The 27,180-nt window shown below is 40.9% G+C and overlaps 1 long non-coding RNA gene across 1 annotated transcript; it reads left to right on the top strand.

The window, feature by feature from the left end:
- The first annotated feature begins 686 nt into the window (after window positions 1–686).
- On the top strand, window positions 687–25,077 carry LOC127201861 (uncharacterized). Its single transcript, XR_007832215.1, has 3 exons — window positions 687–758; window positions 22,636–22,776; window positions 24,935–25,077. It is a non-coding gene; the product is annotated as an uncharacterized LOC127201861 (long non-coding RNA).
- The last annotated feature ends 2,103 nt before the right edge of the window (window positions 25,078–27,180 follow it).

Here is a 27,180-nt window from a genome sequence, read left to right as displayed (position 1 = left end):
TTTATGAGTTTAAGGCTCATACTTTACAAAAGCATTTCATCTGGTTGAACACAAGTCGACATGTGGTGAGTATTCTTACTATTCTTGAAAATGAACCTATGCTATTTTTGAGATTTTTTTCCCCCTTCTAATTTATACTCCCATCTGTCATGCAGCTGTGTATCCTTTCCAATGTTTTGAAAGCCAGGAACCCCAGAACTGAGCCAACCCTGCCCTCTTGTGGTTAATTTTATAATTTCAGGACAGACCTTTTCCAAGGATTCATTTTATATTTTCTTTTATTGGTACTTTACTATACATTAGCAAATTATGATTGCATATATATATATATGGAGTGCAGTTAGATGCCTTTATGCATTTTTAGATGTTTTTAACCTAGTTTAATGCCGTGGGTATTGACACTTTGTTTTCAAATGCTGGAATTAGGTGAAAAGATGCAAATGTGATTTGGATGTACAGACCAAAGTATTAATTGAAAATTAATCTTGGAATAGATTCACATGCCAGGAAGTAAACTTTTGTCTAGTGAATTAAGGAATTGGTGACTTTTGGAGGGGAGCAGATAGAGTTAAATACTTTAAAAGAGTGAAAAAATATATTTTAGATTGAGGAGGTTTTGTTTTTGTTTTTGTTTTTGGTAGACTCAGAAGAAGCAATAAAGATTGCATGATTTAATTATGTTTCAAATGTGGAGAACGAGACTTACAAAGGTCAACTGGCTTCCCCAAGAAAAAAGCCAGTGAATCCATATGGAACTTGTAAGTGCCAAGCTCACCTTTTCTTTCGCCATTAAACTCCATGGGAAGCCTCTTTCCACTGGGTCTCTTCGAGGAGTGTTGTCATCATTGAATGGGAAGAGATTCAGGAAACACTTTGAAAAATGGTTCAGACACAGAGAGGCTGACTTACTAGGTGTGATGGCAGAGAGGTTTGGATCCACAGGTCTGATTCATAGATAAAATGTATGGGTTTAGGTTTTGGTTCTACATGTGGTCTTGGGTAAGTCATGTAGGTCCTTAGATTGTCCATCTTTTCGTCTGTAAACTACAGATGCAGATGAAAACCACAAGTGCTATTGTAAGGTGGTATAAACTGCTTTAAAACGCTTGGAATGGTGAACCTCAAAAAGGAGTAAGAAGAAGATGCAGCTTTCGTGCATTGGAATGAAAACAAACAGCTCGACTGAGTACCCACACACAGTAGTGGCTGCAGGGTTGATCACTGATCATTACCTGTCTGTAGTGTCCTGCTCAGATGTTACTCCTTACCCTCTCTCTACAATGGTGTGAAGGATTCTCATGCATAATTCCACTAGCGGACGAGGAAGCAGGGGGCCTGATATGCTCACATAGACATAAGAGAGTGCTCCAGAACCTGACCCGCACAGCTTGGTTCCATCATCACATGAGCCTTATGCCTCGCTAGGCCAGCTTCAGGGGGTCACCAGCGCTCGGGCTAACTGTCCGTTTCTTGAACACTACACGGCATACTCCGGCTTTCCCATCAGACAGTTCTGTTATGTGCTAGGAAACTGGGGAAACCCAGGTCTTTTCAGACTAATTGCAAAATGTAACCTTGCTATAATGTATATATTATCAAGGTGAGTTAATTACTGCATCAGAGGAACAATTTGTTTTTTGTTTGGTAAGTGTAGTGGAGAAACATGATAAGATCCATTTCCTATTTTCTCAGCAGTAGAGAGAAGACGAGGCCAAGGCTCCTTTTATTTTCATAGGCAACGAATACTACGGAATGACTCTTTACTAGACACACTCAAGTGGTAGTTAAGGATGAAATGAAAATTAGTTCCTCAAAAAGGAGGATGTTATCTTTCCTATAAAGAATTGGGATGTAGAAATTATCTTTGGGAAATCCATAGTTATATGAAAGTCTAGATAAGGTTTTCTGAGCCATTACCATGAAGACCAAGTTGAAGACAAACATACACAGAATTGGTAGGGAGCAGATGAGGTGGCAGGGCGTCTAAAGAAGGGATAATGCAGGGGTGTGGAGGGGAGATGGAGTGTGGGTGATGAGCAGGGGTGTGGAGGGGAGATGGAGTGTGGGTGATGAGCAGGGGTGTGGAGGGGAGATGGAGTGTGGGTGATGAGCAGGGGTGTGGAGGGGAGATGGAGTGTGGGTGATGAGCAGGGGTGTGGAGGGGAGATGGAGTGTGGGTGATGAGCAGGGGTGTGGAGGGGAGATGGAGTGTGAGTGATGAGCAGGGATGTGGAGGGGAGATGGAGTGTGGGTGATGAGCAGGGGTGTGGAGGGGAGATGGAGTGTGGGTGATGAGCAGGGGTGTGGAGGGGAGATGGAGTGTGGGTGATGAGCAGGGATGTGGAGGGGAGATGGAGTGTGGGTGATGAGTAGAAGGTGCAAAGTTCTTTTGTATTGGAGGATGGTTGCTTGTCTTTCTCCTTAGGGCACATAGGAATGAGTAAAGGGCTTCACTTTGTGTATGTGTGTGTGTGTGTGTGTGTGTGTGTGTGTGTGTGTGTGTTTCTTGCTATACACTTTAAGGCAGTGGTTCTCAATCGCAAGTTGTTGTAACCCCTTTGAGGGGGAGGTAGAACAACCCTTTAACAGGGGTTGCCTAAGACCATTGAAAAACATAGACATTTATATTATGATTTACAGCAGTAGCAAAATTACAGTTATGAAGTAGTAACAAAAACAGTTTTGTGGTTGGGGTCACCACAACACGAGGAGTTTTAGTAAATGGTTGCAGCATTGTAAAGGTTGAGAACCACTGCTTTAAGGAATGAACTGCAAAGATCACTGTTGAGACCATGGTGATACAGAAAAGTAAGCAGGCTTAGTGGATATTAAGGAGATGAACTCGACAGTCCTTGGTAAGCAAGTGGCTATGAGAGATTTAAAAGAAAGGTTGGAGAGATCGGTGTTCTGAGTCCTGAGGTGCAACTCCTTGGATGTTCAGGAGTCTCTTCGCTGCCACCAGGGAAGCACATATGAAGTTCCAAGTGACATGAAATGCACTAAAAGGAAACATCATTCTAGTTCCTCTCTGAAGACCCTAGCGGGAAGGGTTGGCTGTGCACAGTGTGCACACAGCAGAGGTCGAGGAAGAGCAGAGGGTTTGCTCATCTGGGAAGACTTCCATTTGCATCCTCTTCAAGCTTGCAGCGTGGCCTGGGCCAAAGAAGGTCTTAAAGCCCATTTTGAACCACCCAGGGGATAGCTGGCTGTGCCTATGGGATAGCATTTAAAAACAATTACTATAATTTATTCAGATTATATCACGATTGTTTTCCCCTCACTTGTGTCTTCCTATTCCCACTCTCCCTCCTTCCTCTGCCCTATTCCCCTCCCCTAGTCCTCTGGTAGAAGGGGACCTCCTCCTCCACCATATGACCACAGCCCAACTGAGCTAAATTCATCACATTAATATGAAAAATAAATTTATCCCCCTCAGTCATAGTCATAGGGGAAGGGAGTAGGGGGAAAGTGGGAGGGAGGAAGGAATGGGAGGATACAAGGGATGGCATAACAATAGAGATGTAATATGAATAAATTAATAAAAATATATAAAATAAATTTAAAAATTATACTGGGAAAATTTAATAATTATTAGAACTTAATGAAAATTTAAACAACTAAAAAAGTCATTTTGAGATTCTACCACTTAAGACAAGAGGGGTGGACCAGAGTTTAAAAAATATTTATGTTCGGTGTTAAAAATGTGTGTGAGTGGTAAATATGTCTTTGTTTTGTCTACTTTCTTTGCTTTTGATATTTTATCGAGGAGGCATCTGTGGAGCATGTGTCTGATACAGTAAGTAGGGCTGTGATGGAGAGGTGTTCCCTGCTTCCAAAGGATTTACAGCCAGGTACAACTGAGATAAACACAGAAAGTAAGCTACTTCAAGAAAATATGCATGTTCACTGTTTGCTTTGGGTGCAGATAGATGTTCTGAGCTTGGAGGGTCTGTGAAGTCTTGTCTTAAGATGTAATTGGAAACTGAGAACAAAGGATAACTAAAACCAAGAAAAGTGAAAAGGAAGGGCTCAGCTGTTAGAGTGGATGGGCTAGGCACCCGTTAGCCTTTATAAAAATATTCTAAGACTCCAATTGGATAAGAAAGCCCATGAGGGCAGGTGGATTTTCCATAGCAAATAGTGGTAACTCATCAGGTTGTGGAGGGTGGAGGACGAGGATGCCTGTGTCAGACATCCCCTCCACACCTTAGGAAAGGTCCATCCAGACTGCTCTTAAAAAAGGAAAGTGAAATCATGGTTCAGAGAGATAATCTGATTTTCTAGTGTTCTGGATATGCCACATTCCAATAAAATATTTGATAAAAAGAATAAATAAAAAGGCATTCTATAATAATCTCATGTTTTTTTCTTTGTCTGCATAATAGAACTATGAAATATTGGTTGTGTTTATTAAATCAACCTCATTATTTTGGCAAATATTAGTTTAAAAACAAACCCCACACCATCAAATAAAATTAAATTTACTTCTAGAAAATAAAGAAATAAACAAACAAAAAAACCAAACTAAAAACCAACCAACCAACCAACCAAAAAAAACCCAAATGAGACAAACAAACAAACAAACAAAGCAACCAACTCCAAAACAAAACAAAAGCCCACAAAAGCAAGTAAGCAAGCAAGCAAGCAAGCAAGCAAACAAACAAACAAAACCCCCATGGAGTTATTATTATTATTTTTTTGTTGGACTGCCTTGGAGTGTGGCTGATATACCCAATGACACTCCATTGGAGAAAACTGATGTTCCCTTTCCCAGCAGACAACAACTGAAAATCGCGCCCCCTGCCACCCCCACGCTATAGTGCCCACTTTCCCTTCTCAGTGCTGGGTTTTTTTTTTTTTCTAGCTTAAATTTGTACAAGTCTTGTACATGCTGCCACAGTCTATGTGCGTTCATATGTGCATTAGTTATGTTGTGATGATGCCTTTGGAGGATGCCCCAGGAAGGTGAGTCTTGCAGGTGCGGAGGTCATCCTGGCACCCACAACCCTGCGGAGAAAATAGGGCATGAGTGATGATTTGGGGTGAAGGAAGCAGAGTAAAGAGAAAAGGAGGTGCAGGGGGAATCAAGGGCATGCTTGTTGTGTGCTGGAGAAGTCTGAATGAGGAAAACTGAGCTTTGCTTCTCACTTAAGTGGGACGGGAGATTACATGTGGCTTCCATGATCCAAGGTGTGGCTTGAAATCATGGAGTCCATACATAGTGCCCCGTTCTCTCATTTTAGCTAACCACCCATCCCATTATATAGAGAGGACACTGCTTTCTTGGAGTCATCTGTCACCTCTACCTCTTACAATCTTTCTACTTCATCTTTTGCATAATGTTTTTCAAGGAGAGTGAGAGAATCATAAAGGTTTTTTTTTCTGAGAGAGAGAGAGAGAGAGAGAGAGAGAGAGAGAGCGAGAGAACACATAAAGTTGGAAGTTGGGTGGGTGGGTAGGCAAGGAAGGACTGAGAGGGGTTGGGGAGGAGACCATGATCAAAAGATACCATATGAAAAATAATCTTAAACATGAAAGAAAAGTACTTATGTAATTTATAGAAAATTTATAAAATAAACATTAGCCTCTGTCCATATTGCTTAGGAAATGGAAAAACAAGACAACATACACACACATAGACACACACACACACACACACACACACACACACACACACACACACAAATCTCTTTCTGGAGTGGAGGTGACACCATATGAGAGCATTGTATCTACATCTAACACAGACCAGGAAATTCCACATCATCTCACCCCTAGATAAAGAATTACAGATGGCCAGTTGTTTTTAAGAGAGGAGAGACAGCTGCTTCCACGGACAGGTTCCCACATAGCATGTTCAATCCTACATGTTCAGTTTTGGACACATGTGCATACCAGATCTCTTCTGTCTTGACCACAGCCAGTTCATGTGTCCAGACAGGCATTCTCTAAAGATCACCAAGTGCGTCTGTGGGAAAACAATGTGTGCAGGTGGGTTTTGGAAGCAAGTAGAAAACTTGGAACCAAAGTAGGAGAGGCAGGGAGCCCCACCCAGATAGTGAGACTCGGTGACATTTCCTGAAAACTCAGACGCCCCGTTGGATATCTGAATAGTTCAGTGTGTACATACGCAGATTAAAAATTTTTTTTTATTAATTTATTCTTGTTACATCTCAATGTTTATCCTATCCCTTGTATCCTCCCATTCTTCCCTCCCTCCCATTTTCCCATTACTCCCCTCCCCTATGACTGTTCCTGAGGGGAATTTCCTCCCCCTGTATATGCTCATAGGGTATCAAGTCTCTTCTTGGTAACCTGCTGTCCTTCCTCTGAGTGCCACCAGGTCTCCCCCTCCAGGGGACATGGTCAAATATGAGGCACCAGAGTACGTGAGAAAGTCATACCCCACTCTCCACTCAACTGTGGAGACTGTTCTGACCATTGGCTAGATCTGGGTAGGGGTTTAAAGTTTACCGCCTGTATTGTCCTTGGCTGATGCCTTAGTTTGAGCGGGACCCCTGGGCCCAAATCTGCCTATGATATTGTTCTACTTGTAGGTTTCTAGGACCCTCTGGATCCTTCTACTGGGACTCTAGATGAGAGAAGCATCGGAGAATAGCAAAGTAGATTTTTTTTTTTTTATTAGCAGTAAATATTCTGTGCCTATGAAGACAGATGTGGAGTTTTACTTGGGGTAGGTGGGTTACAGCTGCACCAGTATCTTGAGTGAACACTAGGAACTGGGAAGCAAACACATAAACATGAGGGTGGTGACGAAGTGCCGTGATGAGAGAGGGAACAGGGGCAGGGCTAGCTGAGAACCCTGTGACCATGGGTAATGGCAGAGGGACCTGGGGAGCTCCAAGTCTCACCTTTAATTTGCATCTGGCTTATTCTCTGTGATGTCTTCTACTACTAAACCGTCATGTGTTGGGGAAGAAAGTTCTCTCATTTTAGCCACCCGCCCGAACGTGTATATTTCTCCTTTCACAGAAGAAGAAACTGAAATCTGGGAACAATCAATAGTCTTCCAAACCCCAACCTAATTTAAATACAAACTCCATTTCTACGGCACCCTACCAGATAGGCGAGTCAATCTCTAAAAGCTTTATTCTTTTTCTTTTTAGTGTTCATACTCAAAATCAGGTGTCACTATATCTGAGTCCACCTAATACGAGTGAGTCCTGCTATAGAATATAGTAGTCACTTTCATTCAGTAAATACGATAATGGAACAGCAAAAGGTTCCGCCTTCACTCTAAAGGACATAATTAGCCATCATATGAATTTGTTCCTTCGTGAGGCGGAATTAACTTCCTGTCCACTTAATTGCCTTTGGTCTCAGAACAAACTTGCCTGTGAACGTCAGCCGTGGAACACAGCCTGTGAATAATGATGCAGAAGAAGGGTCATTTTCCAGTTGTTTTATCCCGTGCTGTTCAGCTTAAATACAGAGCTAAGGAACAAGGGCTTCAGGTGAACTGCAGTGAAGCTTGTTGGGTAATGCAGATCAGTGTTTGAGTCCCCACAGGGCACACTTTCACTGAATCCTTTCCAAAGTTGACTCTAAGTGACGTTCTCCAGGGTATACCTCCAGATGTTTTTGAAAGGTGATTTTTAAGAACAGTTCTATTGGAGCTCCCTTTGTTACAGATTAACCACATAAAGGGTTTTTATTGGTGGGCACCTCTTGAGAATATTAGGCAACCACGCCCAGTTGGCCACCAAGGCTAATTTAGGAAATCTGGGATGATCGTGGCTTCTCTGAAGACCACATTTAAACTGTGGCTGAGGACACAGATCAGTGCTATTTCTTCACTTATCTCTGGAGCAACAGACCTTCAATAAAGTTTCATCTGTGGTGTGTGTGTGTGTGTGTGTGTGTGTGTACATGTATGTGAAGGTCAGAACACACTTTGCCAGCGTCTGTTCTCTCTATCAAATGGATCAGGAATTGAACTTATGCCATGAGGCTTGGTGCCAAATACCTTTACATGAATCCTTACTTCCTGTCTCATTGAGAGTTTCCAGTGCAGCCTGTGCCTCTATGGAGAAGTAGACAGGAGGGGAGAAACAACGAACATCTTCTGTTCTGCAGCTCACACGACAGTGGCATTATAATGTAATGTCAGGTGCTATGGAGACCTTAAGTTGATTGCAGATCACTAGTGTGAGTTAGCGAATACAAATAGTTAAAAAATCACTTTTTTTTGTTTTATCGATAGTTTCAGATCCCTACTATCTGGACAGATTTAATACTTGAGAAACAAAAGCTCATTGATTAGTATTTCATAAGGATTGCTGTCACTTGGAAATGCATCTTCTCATATTTTCCAATTTCTGGGCCATGATTTAGGATGCAGGAAGGAGAGTAATCATTTTGAATCTTTGTTTTTGTTTTTGTATTTTTAGTATTTAGGTGTCATCTCCTTAGGTTTTGCATTATTCAGACAGATTACGTAGATTTTGACTTTCTCCTTTCCTGGCATGTGCGTTTATTTCATTTTTTATCTACTTTACTAATACAGATAGTTCAAAGACTCTCATCAAAGCAGACGATTGTCAAGGCAGAGCAGCCATTGAGGAAGCATTTTGATCAACTTAGCCCAAACTCCATCGCCTTAGCTCCTTGTGTTTGTAGCTGATGACCTTTTTCCTTCCACGTTTCTTTTCCGTTTCTCTACGTCTGTATACGTGTCTGGCCGCGGAAGCTCTGTGACCTCGCAGAGGATGCTTCGTTGGCCTAAGTGAGTTTGGCATAGGAAGCGAGGAGTTCCTTGCTTTGTACTGTGAGATGCTGAGAGCTGAACGACAGCGTGTGTGATGCTCCTCAAGAGGGTTCTGCAAAGGTTTATCAAACGTCGATGAGCTGCCCGTGCCCGTGACCGTGCCACCCTCTCATGTCGGCCCCTTTCCTCTTCCAGCTCGAACTCCTACAGTTGTAGTTTTTTCTAAAAGGTCTTCATTACGCCCTTAACGCACCGCACAACCAGACACTTGTTCCTCGCAGCCAGCGAGTCTTGCTCGTTTGTACCGTTCTGGGAAGCAGGTGCCTTTAGTCTACTTCTGGGTGAATGTTTGTCTCCAGGGAAACGCAAACTTGTTTTTAGCTGCATGTAAGTGCACCAAACGCATGGCCTATCTGCAGAGGCCAGAAGAGGGTGCCAGATCACCTGGAACCGGAGCTATAGATAGTTGTGAGCTACCGGTGTGGACTGGGGAAGCAGGCTACCTGGATGAGACCGGGTAGGCTGTGATCATATGGGGGAGGAGGTCCCCTTTTGTCACAGGCCTAGGGGAGGGGAATAGGGTGAAAGAGGGAAGGAGAGGGAACGGGAGATACAAGTGAGAGGACAACAATTGAGATGTAATCTGAATAAATTATTTAAAGAAAAGAAAAGAAAAGAAAATGGAACCCTGGTTCATCTGCAAGGGCAGTAAGTGCTCTTAACGGGCAGCTGAGTCAACTCTCTAGCCCTCCAACTTGTAAAAGCAGATTTGTTAGCGTTTGCATTCCCAAGCAAGACAGGGATTGTTAGGATCGATTCCCGATTCCCGCTCAGACCCTCCCAGGATACTGGGTGTGGTCATATCCTGCAGGAGTTCTCAGTGCCTCTGTAGACCACTCTAATCTGTGGCCCCAAGGCTGATCTGGAGGGGCTGCTCAATTTCTTTTGGGGGTTCAGAAGGGAGGGAAGTGGAAACAAGGCTTTTCACACAAAGAGAGCCCAAGGCTAGTGTGCCTCCACTGCAGGGAGGTCCCTGCTGTTGTGACCTGGGCCTTCTTCACTTAGGCTCTCTGGTTTCTAGTTGTGTTTTCACATTCCCTAGTTACTAGCCCCTGAATATTATCCCCACAAACCACAGGGCAAGCGACAGTCACCGCACAGATAGTTCTGTATCAAGCTTCCTTCAGATAGTCACTCATGTGCTTCCTGTTGGGCAACAAGCATGCTTTCAGAGAACACGCTGCTATGGCATTTTTATTCTAGAAAAAGAAAACAGACAGTTAATAAACAAACATGGAGAATAGTTGTGAAATCATCCTTATAAAACAGTTTATTTGACAGACCAAAAGTAGAATGTCGGGTATGAAATATGACATTGGATACAGGAACGACAGAAGTCCCTAACTACGATCCAAGGGCTCATTGGTGGTCACATTTTAAAAGAAAACAGTCTGCAGTGGCACTGCAGCTGAGCACCCAGGACACGGAGAAGCCGGTCAGCTACAGGGTGACTGGTGCAAGAATGTATGGCAGCTTCTGCTGGACCAAGGACAACCAACTGAAGGTTCATAGAGTTTAAGTGCTTGTGGCTGTCTGACACTTAAGTGACGATTTCCTATGAATGAGTAGAATTTTCCTTCTGTCTCTTGTCACTTTAATTCGGGCAAAGATTAAAGATGACAGAGCTTGTATAATGTAACCACTTGGGGTTTACTTTAAACTCTGACTAGCGTTGCTACTTCATATAAGAACTTGAAAAGAGGAAAAAAAAAAGCCAAAAGATAATAGTATACCAGTAGAAAAATTGCTGCCTCAAAGGTCCTTGGATAGGAATAGGAAAGAACGAATACCATAGGAAAGGCTGTAGTGCTTGGAAGGTTCAGAGTGTTGGAAGAATATGGAAGGAAAGCAGAAAGGAAATAGTGTCACGAGCTCAGCCTGGCACCAGGAAGCAGATCTTGGAGAAATCTGGTTAGTGGTGAGTGTGTGCACAGATGACCTTGTTACATACACTTGATTTTCCCATTTCACCTACCTGGAGACCCCAGGAAGACAACAGATCAATAACACTTTCTTCCGTACTAGAAAATACAGATGCATCTGTATGTGTGAGTTACATTTTAAAAAGAATTGCACGGTGAGTTTTGAAGATCGAGGTCAATACTTGTACATTCCCTTTTCTACTTTTTCAAAACATACCTGGACTTCCTTGCTTCCTCTTGCCACTTCTTGTCTCTGGACTTGTCATCCATATGTCTGAACCTGGGTCTGTTTTATACCGCTGAAAAATTCTTTTCCAGAAAGCCAGCCATGCGTGTAGCTTATTACTTCTTACACAGAGCTTTCCTTGTGTTTTCTCCTCCCTTTGAATATAGAGAAGCATTGTTTCTGACTTTAAAGTGCAGGCTTCTCACTGCAGGTAGTCGGTGTCCGACTCTTGTAAAAACTTCCTTATCTCACAGGCAGCTTTGTTCCTGATCTTTTAGTTACTTCTGCAATGCTCCGTCATGTTCACAGTAAGCAAGAGGCAGCAGCTGCACCCTGCAATGCAGCAGCAACCTGCAACACTGCAGCCTACAACATTGCACCCTGCAGTACAGCACTCTGCAACACTGAACCGTACAACACTGCACCCTACAGCACAGGACCTGGAACACAGCTCCTTACAACACTGCACGCTGAAGCACTGTACCCAGAGACACAGCATTTTGCAATGATGCACCCTACAGCATTGTACCCTACAACACTGCACCCTACAACACTGCACCCTGAAACATAGGACCTTACAACACAGCACCTTACAACACTGCATGCTGAAACACTGCACCCAGAAACACAGCTCCTTGCAACACTGTACCATGGAACACTGCACCCTGAAACAGAGGACCCTACAACACAGCACCCTGCAACCCTGCACCTTGAAACACTGTACTCTGCAACACAGCGCCCTGCAATGTTGTACCGTGAAACACTACACCCTACAATACTGCACCTTGAAACACTGCACTCTTCAACACACACAACACCATGCAAAACTCACTGTGCCTTGTAACAAAGCTCCCCGAAATACTGCACCCTACTCTAAATTGCTGACTTTTCAGCAGAGCCACTTACAGTGCTGGTGATCACAGAGGCCTTTTTTTTTTTCTTTTTTTCTATTTTCAGAGAAAGGTTTTTTTTTTTTTTTTTTTTTTTTTTTTTTTCAGAGAAAGGTTTTGAAGTTACATAGGCATTGTGGTGAATGCCTGTAATTCTAGAACTCAGAGGGCTATAGGCAGGAAGATTTCAAGTTCAAGGCAAGCCTGTGCTATATAGAAAGACTCTGGGTCGGCCTGGAGACCTTTGAAGTAGCAAATTCCTCTAACCGTGTATTATCGTCCTTTAGTGCCTTGCCAATCATGTATCAAATAAAGTGTAACCTCCTGTACAAAATTTCCCAATTTTGTCAATTTTAAAATAAGTTATTTTAAAAGAAACTTTGAAATGTAGTATAAGTGATCATATAAGATATGTGTGTTTCTGTCTATATAACTTTTTAAAGGGGTAGGGAATGTTTTTTGATTTGTAGTCTCTGACTCAGAAACTACAATTATTTTATCGTTTTATTCAATTGTTTTGTTTGAGAATACCTTCAACAAGCAGTTATAAATATTATTTAATATTTTAAAAAGATATTATTGAACCGACTAGAATTTCAAAATACGACATTTTTTTTGAGAGAGAATTTGGGTAAATGATGCCAGATGAGAGAAATCCGTGATTTTTCCAAATTCATCTTTATTTTTTAAGATATGGCTTCCTGTTGACAATGACAAACATGCAGCAGTCACAAACAGAATGGCACAGGACTTGTTGCAAAGATAAACACTGGATAACACCAACTAAACTTAGTGTGTTTTAAAAACCATAAAAAAAAAACAAAGAAGAGAAGCCAGTTATGAGCGGTGTGAACAGAGGGTCTCAGGAGTATAGGAGAGGGGAGAGATAGGTGAATATGTACATATCTGAAATTCTCAAATGATAATAACGAAAAAGGTTTGTGATTTAGGCATTACTCTTTACTAACCACTAGATGGCAGGAGAGATCGACAAAATTCAACTGGCTTCCAGCAGCAGGAAAGAAAAACCAAAACCCTCCCTGGATTTTATTTCTCCCCTCCTTCCCCCCTCCCTTCTCCACTTATTATAGGCTCATTTCCTCACTCTTACCCTCTATGCATCCTCCCCCATTTTTTCCCTTGTGATTACAGATGTAATTTTGAAAAGCCTTACCTGCTTCTGTAGAATTAGATGTAAAAATCGGTCACAAAAAAGTTGAAATATAGATGCTTAAAAAAATGCACAAAGCATTTTCTCGAATTAAGGAGGATTATCATGACTGTTTTATACTGGAGGAGGGGATCAAGCTTCAGAAGAAGGCGAGGGCTCAGAAAGACTTAGGCTTTCAGTCTAGGGCTCTTACACACCTGCGGGTTGAGGTCGGCTGGGGCGGAGTGGTGGTGGGAAGGTGCCCACAGAACATGCTAGAAACCTAAGGGCTGTGTCTACAGGGATAAGACATGTTCTGTCTCTCTGGTAGTATCAAAACACTGGCTTGGTAAGGATCAAAGTGCTGAGCTGAAGTTTTTCCTTGAAACAAAGCACAGCAAAGCAAAACAAAACCCACCCACCCAAACACCTAGACAAATAACGCAAATGTGAAAGCAAAGCTCAGCAGGGTGCAAGTGCGGCTGGTGGAGAAGAGGCTCCAGGCTTTGCTAATTTATTGCACAGGGGAGTCAAGGGCTTCACTGGCAGCCATGCAATCCAGGACTGTGCTGGGGAGCTTGACCCAGGTTGCTGATTCTCCCCGGAGTTGTCAGTCTCCTAAGAAAATCCTCCATTATTATTAGTCTGTTTATTCTATTTCCAAAGTCATCTTCTTTTGAAGGAAGCTTGGGTTCTGGATTCTTAAGTGTAGAATTTGAATTTTGTCCCCTGATTCCCCCAGGCACACAAAAGCACCAACCATGAGGCTATATGAGGAGGCCTTATGAAACAACTAATTGTAAACTAGTTAAAATGTATATATACCTTTCTCACCATCTTCCATCCTGAGGAAGCCCTTGTCAGGTGAGCAGCAACATTCAGCTTAGAGCCCTCCCTGCTGCTGACTCCATCTGCCTGACCCACCTGGGACACATATAGCAAGGAGTCAACAAAGCCAGTGGAGGTGAGCTGTACTGGGGACACAACCCCCCATTGTCCTCCATCCTCAGGAGGCCTGTGTTGGGCCAAACAACATTTAGCTTAGAGCACTCTCCCCCCCCCGCTGACTCCTGATCTGCCAGACCCACCTGGGACAAGGCCAGCAGAGGGACCACAAGGCCTGCTAACACCAGATGGCTAGAGGTCAGCATAAGAACACAAGCACCAAAAACCAGGGCAATTTGACACCGCCTGAAACCAGCTATCCTACCACAGCAAGCCCTGAAGATACCATCACATGTGAAACTCAAGAAAATGAGCATACGTCTGAAGTTATGAAAATGATAGAGGCCTTAAAGGAGGAAAATAAATACCTCAAAGAAATAAAGGAAAATACATTCAAACAGATGAAGGAATTGGATAAATCCCTTAAAGAAATGTAGGAAATACATTCAAACAGGAGAAGGAAATGAATAAAACTGTTCAAGACCTAAAAATGGAAATAGAAGCAATAAAGAAAACACAATCTGAGGCAATTCTGGGAATGGAAAACCTAGGGAAGAGAACAGGAACTACAGACACAAGCATCACCAACAGAATGCAAGAGACTGAAGAGAGACCATCAGAGGTATAAGATATGATTGAAGAAATAAATATATTAGTCAAAGAAATTATGTTAAATCTAAAAAGTTCCTGAAACAAAACACCCAAGAAATCTGGGACACTATGAAAAGACCAAAGCTAAGAATAATAGGAATAGAAGAAGGAGAAGACTCTAAGCTCCATGGCCCAGAAAACATTTTCAATAAAATCATAGAAGAAAACATCCCCAACCTAAGGAAAGAGATGCACATAAACATACCAGAAGCTTACAGAACACCAAATAGATTGGACCAGAAAAGAAAATCCTTCTACCAATAATAATTAAAACATTAAATTTACAGAACAAAGGAAGAATATTAAAACCTGCAAGAGAAAATGGCCAAGTCACATATAAAGGCAAAGCTAACAGAATTATACTGACTTCTCAACAGAGCTGTGAAAGCCAGACACTAAGAGACCACAGATGCCAACCCAGACTAGTATACCCAGCAAAGCTTTTAATCACCATAGATGGAGAAAACAAGAATTAAATGAAAGTGAAGGCACAACATACCCAAAACTTATGGGACACAATAAAAGCAGTGCTAAGAGCACTAAGACCCTTCATAAAGAAGTTGGAGAGACCCATACTAGCAACTGAAGAGTGCATGTGAAAACTCTAGAACAAAAAGAAGCAAGCACACCAAAGAAGAGTAAATGGCAGGAAATAATCAAAGTCATGGCTGAAATCAATAAATTAGAAACAAAGAGAAGAATACATAGAATCAACAAAACCAAGAGCTGGTTCTTTAAGAAAATCAACAAAACAGACAACCATTAGCCAAACTAACTAAAAGGCAGACGGAGCATATCCAAATCAACAAAATTAGAAATGAAAAGACGGATATTACAACAGACATAGAGGGAATCCAAAAACTCCCAAGGTCTTATTTCAAAAGCTTATATTACACAAAATTGGAAAATCTAAAGGAAATGGATGATTTCTTTTTTTATTAATTAAACATTTTTAATTTTATGTATACATTTATATTATTTCACATATATACAGTAAACTACCTATAGCAAGAAGAACCATGACACAATCAGGAATTATGTAAATGTTATATTTTTAGTGTTTTGGCTATTTGTATTTGACAGCCTTGAAGAAAACATTTTTCCTATCTTGACGCATCTAAAATTCTGAATGTAAATCAATCTCCATCACATCTTGTTATTATCAACTTAAAACATGTATCTAGATCTAAAAACATCTTAACCCCTAAATAACTAAGCTTTATTGTAAAGCTAAGTTACCTGGTCTTCAACTCCATCAAAGACTTGAGAAGGAATAAACTTGATTACCTGAGTATTCTGTGAGTGCAGGTTAGGAGCTTTCCAAATGAGAAGATGACAGAGACAGTTTTCTACCTGAATAGTCACCCAAAACTTTCTATTATGTTGGAGCATCTTCTTCAGCCTTCTGGCCCAATAGATCTGACAGACATATTTGTGAGGCAGGAACTATTGAGGACTTGCTCACTTTGTCTTGGCAGGGTTTGGCTGTTGACTCTGCCTGCATCCAAGCTTGCCTTTTTTAGGCAGAATTCTGTCTGTGGTAGAAGAAATAAGGATATTTTGCCCAGTGACTTGTTTGCCACATTTGAATCCATCTCCATAAGGAAGTTCTATTAATGCCCATCATCCTCTTTGAGGTAGGATGTGTCTTGCCAGGAGCTAACCTGTCTCATTGTCAGTGAATCTTTAAAATAATAACAACATTTTAAAATGCCGTATTCTGCATGTCTTTGAGGTTTTTGAGTACCTTACATAACTAACCTACCTTATCTTTCTATATAATCATATCTATCTGTTGAAACTATTTTTTGTGATAAAAATAGGCTAGTGATCGACATGACCATGATTTGATCAGCTAACAATTAACTTGTATAACTTATTTATCATAAACAGCCTGAAATAGCACTTTCAAAGTATTGGAAGTAAACCTTGTATTATAGTTGAGTTATATGGGCACAATACTGCATATTAGAATGTGTGTGTGTGTGTGTGTGTGTATGTATATATATATATATATATATATATATATATATATATATATATATATATATATATATTACTTGAAGTTCTAGCCAGAGCAAAGGAGATCAAGGGGATAAAAATTGGAAAGGAAGAAGTCAAGGTATCGCTATTTGCAGATGATATGATAGCACACATAAGCGACCATGAAAATTCTACTAGAGGAATCCTACAGTTGATAAATACCTTCAGTAAAGTGGCTGGATACAAGATTAATTAAAAATATTGGTAGCCTTCCTATACACAAATTACAAATAGGCTGAGAAAGAAATAAGGAACACTACATCCTTCACAATAGTCACAAGTAATATAATGTATCTTGGTGTAACTCTAACAAGCAAGGAAAGGACATGTATGACAAGAGCTTCAAGTCTCTGAAGAAAGAAATAGAAGAAGATATCGGAATGTGGGAAAATGTTTCATGCTCATGGACTGGTATGATCAACATAGCAAAAATGACCATCTTACCAAAAGCAATCTACAGATTCAATGTAATCCTCATCAAAATATCAATACAAAATTTTCCTAACATTGAAAGAACAATTCTAAACTTTATATGGAAAAACAAAAAAGCCAGAGTAGCTAAAACAATGCTATACAATAAAAGAACTTCTGGAGGCATCTCCATTCCTGACTTCAAAATATACTACAGAGCAATAGTAATAAAAATTTCATGGTACTGTCATAAAAATAGACTGGTTGATCAATGGAATCAAATGAGAAGACCAAGAAACAAACCCACATACCTATGGACAGTTGATTTTTGACAAAGGAGCCAAAACCATACAATGGAAAAAAAGAAAGCATCTCCAACAAATGGTTATGATCTAACTGAATGCCTACATGTAGAAAAATGCAAACAGATCCATATTTATCACCCTGCAAAAACTCAAGTACAAGTGGATCAAAGACCTCAACATAACACGAGATGCACTAAATCTATTAGAAAAAAAGTCTCATTGGAACAGGAGGCAATTTCCTGACAACACCAAAAGCCCAGGCTCTAAGATAAACAATTAATAAATGTGATTATTTGAAACTGAAAAGCTACCTGTAAGGCAAAGGACACTGTCAATAGAATGAAATGAAAGTCTGCAGATTGGGAAAAGATCTTAACCAATCTTACATGCTATAAAGGGCTAATATCCAAAATATATATAAAGAACTGAAAAAAAAAACACCAACAAGCAAAGTAACCTAATTAAAAATGGGGAACAGAGCTAAACAGAGAATTCCCAACAGATGAATCTCAAATGGCAGAGAAACACTTAAATGCTCAATGTCCTTAGACATCAGGGAAATGCAAATCAAAATGACTTTGAGATTCCATCTTACACCTCTCAGAATGGCTAAGATTGAAAACTCAAGTGACAGTACATGTTGGTGAGGATGTGGAGAAAGGGGAACACTCCTTCATTGCTGGTGGGAGTGTAAATTTGTACAACAACTTTGGAAATCAATGTGGCACTTTCTCAGAAAATTGGGAATAGCTCTATGTCAAGACCCAGCTGTACTACTCCTGGGTATATGCACAAAAGATGCTTCATCATACAAAAATGACACTTGTTTAGCTATGATCATAGAAGCTTTATTCATAATAGCCAGAATCTGGAAACAACCTAGATGTCCCTCAATCAGAGAACGGATAAAGAAACTGCGGTACATTTACACAATGGAATACTACTCAGCTATTAAAAACAAAGACATCATGAAGTTTTTATGGAAATGTATGGAACTAGAAAAGATAATTCTGGCTGAGGTAACCCAGACACAGAAAGACACATATGGTATATACTCACTTATAGGTGGACGTTAGCCATACAATACAGGAGAAACATATTTCAATGTACAAACCCAATGAAGATAAATAATGAAGAGGCTCCAAGGGAGGATGTCAAATACCACTCATAAAGAGAAATAGAAAAGAGAGAGGCACAGGTTGAAGAGAGGGAAAGATGTAGGAGAGGGACTGCAGGGAGAAATGGGATGGATATCTGACCTTCTGAGAGAAGCGTTTGGAGGATGGAAAACCTGCAGAGAAGTGAAACTGTGGGCTTGGGCATGCCTGTGACAAGCTGGAGGCCTAAGTCAGGGCCTGCTCCTGGGAGTATATGAGGGGGACTCTGGCATGGACTCTGTGGCAAGGGCCATAGTGTCTGAAGAAGACACCATCTATCTAGATAAGACTCCTAGTAGAGGCAAGTGAACTGCAACAAAAACTTTGACCCGAAATTTACCCTGTCTACAAGATGTGCAAGAATCAAGATAGAGCAGATAGAGCAGAGATGGATGGAAATGTCCAACCAATGCCTGGACCAACCCAAGACCTACCTACCCCATGGGAGAGAGCCAACCCCTGACACTATTAATGATACTCTGCTATGCTTGCCGAGAATAATGTATCAGATTTGTCCTCTGAGAGGCTGCACCCAGCAGCGGTTCAAAACAGATGCTGAGACTCGCAGCCGAACATTGGATGATGTGTAGGGAGTCTTATGAAGAAGTGGCGGTGGGGTGTACAGAAGAGGACCTGAGGAGACAGGAGCTCCACAAGTAGACCCACAGAACCAAGGGCCCAGAGGGGCTTTCTATGACTGAAGTATCACCAAGGACCGTGCATGGGCTGGACCTGTGTAGGCCCTCTACACAGATGTAGCCAATGGGCAGCTCAGGGTTTATGTGGGTCCTCTAGTAAGTGGAGCGGGTGCTCTCTCTCTCTAATATGGACTCTGATGCCAGCTTTTTGATCAGTTGTCATGGTGGGACTGCCTTGGTAGGCCACAGGAGAAGAGGACACACACAGTCTTACTGTGACTTGATGAGCTGGGGAGAGATGGGAAGGGGGCTCCCCTTTTCTGAGAAATAAGGGAGGTGAGAGGGGGGGGGAGAGGGAGAGAGTGCGGGAGTGGGAGGAGAGGAGGGATAGGGCTATGGCCAGGATGTAAAGGGAATGAAAAAGAAAATAAAAAATAATAAAAAAGTATACATACATTATAAAAGGAGGTTTAAAAAGGAATACTCTACATTAGTGAGCAAATAACAAGTCTGGTTCTAGAAGAAATGGTCTCTTAAGTGAAACCTTCATTGTCTGGCACACGTTCGCGCCCTGTGAACTAAGAATGGGAGGATACAGGGATGGGATAACCATTGAGATGTAATAAGACTAAATTAATAAAAAATTAAAAAAAAAAACCCCCCAAATGGCCAAGAAACACCCCAAACATTTCAGGCTATGGCTATTGCTGTTGGTCGTCCACTATAGCTATATAATAAGACTTATTGCTGAAGACACCATACACTTTAGTTAGTTGCAGCCCACAAAGAAATCAGTCCTGAACTGACCAGGAAACTCTCCTTACTAGTTAATGTTCAGAGGTCAGAGTGTGCTATTCTGGCTTCTAGAGGACAAAAGACTTCAATGGTCCCACCCATTTATGGACTCTGATGTCAACAATACTAACTCGCCAGGTAATATGTACCTACTGGTGTAATAGTGACAAGACTGCTTATAGGAGTAACTGCTCTTTTGAATTGATTTGAGACCTGCTCCACAGAAAGGACTCTATGTGCTTTAAACACTGTCAAATCCACGGCTAGGGGACTCACGGGCTCTCGGGGAGAAACTATTGATGTTTTTCTAAGTAGTTTTGTTGTCATACTGCCTTCTAAATATTTATGCTTATACTCATAGATTTGTGCTTGTCTGTCCTTGGTCAGAGAAGTTTCTTTCTGCAATGAGTAGTGGTTGATGCAGAGTTGCATTACAGTTCAAAGAGCTGAAGAGAATTGACTGTGAGTGGACAGTTGTGAAGATGGTTACTTTTCTTTTGGAGTGTGGCCATTGGTAGGATCTCTATTCCTCAGTGGATGATCCCACACCCTGCACATATGGGCAGCAATAATTGGACAGAGTGGATCAAAATAATAAGTAAATAAAAATTATAAAAAGGAGACATGAAGTTGGGAGGGAGACATGACGTGGAGTAGTGGTGGGACTTCGAGGAGGGTGTGAGGAGTGGATCTGATCATGTTCATGTGGCATCTTCAAAGAACAAATATTCATGTATGCATACTTACATATTTTTTATTACTTATGGCATTTAAAAGATGACTTAACAATTTTTGGAAAGCAGGCTTTAGAAAGCTTCAGTGAGTTACTCATGCCACTTGGGAGCAGTCTTTGAGCAAGCGTTTTACTGCCCAACGGCCATCTTTTAAAAAAATCTATAGGTAAGGCATAGAGGAAGAGTCACCTCTTTAGCGTTCTTCCTGGTTTTCACAGACTCTGTCTCTCTCATACCCAAGTGTGCAAACGCTAGTAGAAAATGAACCCTGTCAAAGCCGAAGGGGGTTCCGTTGTCGTCGCCTGTCAATTGTTTTCTCCTGCAGTTGAAATTTAGTACCAGTCCATGAAAGTAGGCTAAAAGGGAGATGCTGACTCCAAATGGCGCAGCTTTTGTGATTATAAGCTCACTGAATAAGGACTTTATAACCCAGATATGATAAAACAAGGAGACCTCAGAGCCTAGTCGTTTAAACAGGTCTCTGAGCTGCCAGACAGCGCATGCGCAGTGAGTGCACTTGGGTAGCTGAGCCGTCACTACTTCTACTGCTGGGTGCGAGTCATTAGTCAGGTGGTAGAACCCCCAAAGCTGTGTTCTTCTCATTCATGAAGCAAAATTGATGCTACTTTTCAACAGTGTTTTTCTGAGTGTCAACTAACCCGTGAAGTGCTTGCTATACCCAGGCCCACATTCAGTACTTAACAAAGAGAAGTAATTAATTGGGAGAGTGATAGAGGAATGGCTTGTGAACTGCGGAGTTTAATAGGCGCTGCTTTATTCTTATTCTCCATGTTAGGCATCTTTGATCATGTGTGAGCTACCTGAATCTTATTTTCAGAATGGTGATGATATCATGCTATCTGTAGGCTCCTTGCCTTGGCACCTGTCAATCATTCTTCTAGTGGTAATTACTACTATTGTTCACTCCTTAAAAAAAACTTAATGAAATCAAAACATGCATTGTCATTAGAACTATGAGAGACTACACAAAAGGGTTATTGCTTTGGACCAGATGTGTTTGTGTATATTTTTAATCCCAGGCAGAAACTGACAGCTCTCTGTGACTTCAAGGCCAGTCCAGTCAACTGAGAGAATTTTAGGCTAACCAGGGCTAACAGTGAGATGCTGCTTCAAAAAAAAAAAAAAAAAAAAAAAAAAAAACAAAAAACAAAACAAAAAAAACAGCTGCCAAAAACAATAACGAACAACTCTTGTTCCAGGAATATATAGATTTATTGGCAAGGAAACCACAACAACAAAAAGAAAAACAAAAGTATAATAGGTTAAAGATATTGTTACATACAGTAAGCAAGCATCAGTACAAATGCAATCATATGTGCATAGTCCAGCCTAGGAGATTTCAGAAAGAGGAAGGTGTCAGGAGCTGCCATTATTTAGGGGAGGTTTGTATGGATGGGCCGAGATTGCAGATGCGCAGGCTGAGGTGGCCAGACAGTAACTTGCTACAGAAGAGAAAGAACAGAGAGGAAAAGAGGAAGTGGTGGGAAAGGCTGTAATTTTAAGTGATGTGGATAAAAGAAGATCCCACTGAGAACTCATGAGATGCTGCTAGGAATAAAGGAATGGAGGGAGGGAGGGAGGGAGGGAGGGAGGGAGGGAGAGAGAGAGAGAGAGAGAGAGAGAGAGAGAGAGAGAGAGAGAGAGAGAGAGAGAGAGAGAGAGAGAGAGAACCATAGTTAGATCCAGAGAAAGCACCATGCAGCATGAAAGGATGCTGCTAAGGACCTGACTTGCAAGCCTGCTTGTTATATTAAGGTAGTCAGGCTAAGGCAGGAGAAAAGACAGCAACGGCAGGCTGAAGAGGTATCATTGTGGGACAGTGACTAATGAGTGAACAGATTATTTGGACCTCCTGTGCTGTCTCAAAACTTGAATGAAATGAGAGATCATTAAATGTTTTTGAGCAGAGAAAAGGAAAGACCTGACTTGGTCAAGTAAAAACTTTGCTGGCTGTACTTTCAGGAATATGCTTATAGGGAGCTGAAGGCAGAGAGTTGAAGTATATTCTACTTTTGGACACCGCTCCCCTACAAGTTATTTTCTTTGAGAAGGTTTTCGTACAGTGGGAGCAGTTTTATGGAACACACATGTACTACAGTACAGGTAAGTGTGATGGCACTGGTAGCTCATGTTGGTAGCCAGTGTAAGCATGTGGTGATATAGAAGGACAATGGAAGGTGTAACAGGCCCCTAGACTTTAGCATAACTGACTCCATGATGGAAATGCCACTCAAGCTGTTAAACTCAGCACGTGCGTGACAACACCATCTGCCAAAACTTGAAAGCAAAGAACTAGCCTATCAAAGTTCATAGTTATAGGAAAGTCTCTGAATGCACTGACCTGCCCTTTTGGCTTCTGTTGTTTTGTTTCTGGCTACCTGTTCTTGTTAACTGAAGTTCTTCAACCGAGGCTATAGATTGTGTGCTTAAAACCGCACCCTGAGAAAGGAGCTGAGCTACATTGGGATCCCAGATGGTTATTAAAGACTTTCTATTGGCTTAAACCGATGTCTGAGCAGTCTTCGCTGGTGAATACCCAACAACATAAAGGTCCTTCAACTGTCTCTTGTGGCAAATGAGAGACTCATAAACCTCTCCAAATGGGCAACAGTAGGCCTTAGAACTCATTTGGGGGTTAAAATCAGATATCAGAAAACTTGATTTGGCTCATCTTCCTACAGTTTTGAGTGCCCTTTCCTTTTGTGAGTCTTTGCCAATGCTTTCCTTTTCAATGAAATAGCAATAATATTCTAAAAATTCTCTCCTTCTCCAGGGAGGGAGAGTTCTGGGAAAGAACATTTCTTACAATTGTGCTACTGGGGGTGTGAGCTAACTGTTTCCCAGACTGTTTAATGAAGTCACCTCTCAGAATTCATCCCATCTTAATGAATTGCTTTTATCTCCTTTAGTGCAACCAGACTCAATTCAAAGCATCTGCTTTACAAGATTATTGTTAATGTTACCTAGACATGGTTCACATCAAACAAACTCAGCAAATGTCTTGTTTATACCAGGAAATCAATACTGTGTCTCATCTTGTTTCCCAAGTTTTCATCTTTCCACTCCTGCGAGCTTATTGAGGACAAGAACTGTGTCTCATAGCTTATCACTTTTCTCACTTACCAAACAATAAAATAACAGTAAGGGTTCCTTCACCATTTGAACTTGAAGCAGTTAATATTTAGGAAAGTGGGATTTCAGAGAATTGACTTCTAAATTTCCTGTTCATGTCAATTATGAGAGAAAATTGGTCAAAACTCACACACGAGGTGGCTGCTCCTATAGATGCTTAACTCATCTGAGGGAGACTGTTTTAGATGATTCTGTTGTAAGTAGGCTTAAGAGAACCAATTGCCCAGAATTCGGGATGCTTCCTCTGAACTCACTTAAAACAGCTAGGTGTTAATCTTAATCTCACTATGGGGCTACCTAATTCAGTCACCTGCGAATAACGGTGTCAAATGGCCATTCCTCTCTTCCAGGATAAACTCACACCTGAGTGGGGTTTTGGTCTGATTTTAATTTTTCTTGTTCATCATGGCTTAGAGTTCTTTTATCTCAAATATATTTAACTATTGTCTTTGTGAGGATTGGCCACTTTCAATAGGGACAAATCACTTCTCAAAATGGATTGAAGTCTTCATGGCTTCCCCATGTCTATTTTGACTCCAGCATTTTTCAGATCGTTGACACAGAGTTGTGCTTTGAAAATTAATTATATGCTTTTTGATAAATTAATTGTATAAATGAATATGCACACATCCATCTATCTACACAGCTCCATCAATCACGCACAACTAAGCTTGTTTGTATTTTTTTTTTTTTTTGTCTCTTGTCAGCAAGGATAGCATTTCTAAGAAAAGAAATAGAAAGAAAGAAAAAGGAAATGTTGATGTTGAGACTGAACAGATTTTCATTATTTCAAAGGAAATGCTTCCCCTTGCCTGTAGGGTATTCAACCCTAGTGGAACAGACTTGATAACATGCTTTGCCCACATAAATAAAGTCTCTGTGTTTGTGTGTGAGCTTGGGAATGTCTCCAGGCACTAGTGTTTCCTTACTCTGACACATAGGAGTCCCACTTGCCACTGAGTAGACAGAATGCACCAACTTTAATTTTTACAACCCTCTCTCCTGATCCCTGGCCGAGTCAGTATCTCATTAAAAAAAAATACAGATTCTTTTTGTAAATAAATACCTTTTCAGAGCCCTTTTTACTTGCTGTTCTTTTTATCAAACATACTTTCCCTTCTCTCTTTAGCTACGTAAACTCCCATACAGTCTTCAGAGGGCCCTGCTTCTCTGCAGTCCTGCAGCCTACAGCATTGCTAGCTTTGCTTCTGTCACCAACAGCCACAGTCACTTACAGAACAATTATTTTAACCGGAAAACACACCTCATCCAAAAAAACAAGGTAAGCATTCTAATTTCTGTGTGTGTCTCAGTGGAGGAATTCAATGGATGGGGGAGGTAGGTGGCTTTCTTGGCTTTTACAATAAGGAAAATGTTCTTTTCCAGGTCTCTATGGTGAAGTAAGATTCCAATGCTTTTGTCCAAGTGCTGTGAGGCCCAGGTATTTCTAGAGTGAGAGAAGCACAAATCTGAGCAGTCACTGTCTCATCACTTTGTAATTATCACATGTGACAATAGCACTTTGGGGCTGGAAACTGTGTGTCAGCATAATGCCTGCATGTAATCGGTTTTAAATAAATATTTGTTCAATGAGTTAGACAGAAAAAGCACCTCTCTAGAGCCTTGTGAAACTCAGCAAGGTCAGTATTAAATCTCTAACAATTCTGGGCAACACTGTCAATAGTTTAAAAAAAGATCCATACACACAGAGGTTTTAGAATAGTTACAAAGATCCACAAAATCTGCTTATTTAAAAATGAAGGTGTTGTCAAGCAAAGCCATTGGTGTTTCTGTTTCTCCTCAATAGGAACTACTGCTGTTACTGACAGTGACTGTAACTGCAGCATCCTTAATTATTCCCAAGACATACCCTTGCTTTACTTTTTAGTAAATCTACAAGTAAAAGTTAAAAAAATATAAGATACCCATTTTTTAACTTGTACATGATTTGTCTTATATTTACCATAACATTCTGAATGAGTCAATACTGGACATCCCCCTACTTGCTGAGCAGATGATAAAGGTCTTTATTTCTGACATTGTGCTTTTTACATTTGGTATTTAGTCTTGCAAACTGTGAAACCTAATACCGTACATTCATTTCTTTCCCTTGTCTTTGGAGTTCCCATTTTCTCTATGCTGTGTAGACTTCCATTTTTATTGGTTCACAGCTGGTTTCCAGCATGAAAACCAATCCAATTTTCTACCAACTTGGACACATAAAAGTCATCTCACAAGGCCTTTTCTACGGCAGAGACATCCAGCAAGAAATGAAGCCAGAAACAAATACATGGGGCAATGAGTTCAGAAGAAACCGTTTACTTACAGTGAGATTCAGTGTGGACTCCTTTAAAACAAAATGGAATTAGAGACTACTATCATATTTCACCAATGAAAACAGTTTCATTTGGAAGCCTCTGAGGATGTTAACTTACTGCAAACTTTGGTGCTAAACAGAGACACTTTTAGCTGGGCAGAGTAGGAGGAGCAGGTGGATCTAAGAAGAGCACTGACCACACCACAGTGAGTGTGCTCTCTAGAGCACTACTGCACTGAGTTCAAACATGGCTCTGCCATTTTGCATAAGATCATGCTTGCCCTAATTTTCCCTTCATAGACATCTCTGATATACATGCTCAATATCTTATTTGCCTCTGCAATTGAAAACGAAGGACTAAATGTTTGTTTTTAGTTAAAAACATAATTTCTTTTTATGATATTATAATGACATCATTTGCTCCCTTTCTTTCCTCCTCCCCAAACCCTCACATATACCCCTTCCTTCTCTCTTTCAAATTCATGACATCTTTTTAAAAATTAATTTTTGTTACATCCATATGTATATGCATATAATATATATATATTATATATTCCTAAATATAACCTGCTCAGGCTGTTTAATGTGTTATCTTTGTGTATGTTTTCAGGGCTGATCACTCAGTATCAGATAACCAATCGGTATGCTTTTCCCTGGGGAAGACCATTTTTTCCACTCTCAGACTTTCTTAGTTGCCTGTAGTTCTTTGTGTAGGGTTTAGGCTTTGAGGTCTTTCCCCTATCCATTGCAGAGAAATTTTAATCCAGTGACATGGCTGTTCTGGCAAGGGATCACATCCAAAGGCCTATGTCTGTGTGATCCAGCTGGACTATAAACATACCCTTAGTGCACACCTTTAATTCCTCTGACTGGACTAGACACTGTTAGTTACTCTGGCTGAAATTTAATATACACCTTTAATCCCAAACAATGACATCTAATTGAGGGGCAGACAAAGTGATGAATCAGAAAAAGATTTGACAGAATGAGTCAGAGATAGAATATGCCTACCTCTCAGGAGAACGGACAGGAAAGAAAAGCTACCTAAGAGCTGTGCG

The sequence above is a fragment of the Acomys russatus genome, chromosome 17 (genome assembly GCF_903995435.1).
Source record: "Acomys russatus chromosome 17, mAcoRus1.1, whole genome shotgun sequence".
In the NCBI taxonomy this organism is placed as follows: domain Eukaryota; kingdom Metazoa; phylum Chordata; class Mammalia; order Rodentia; family Muridae; genus Acomys; species Acomys russatus.
The sequence above is the reverse complement of the archived record's forward strand: the minus strand, read 5'-3'. Positions and strand labels throughout refer to the sequence as shown.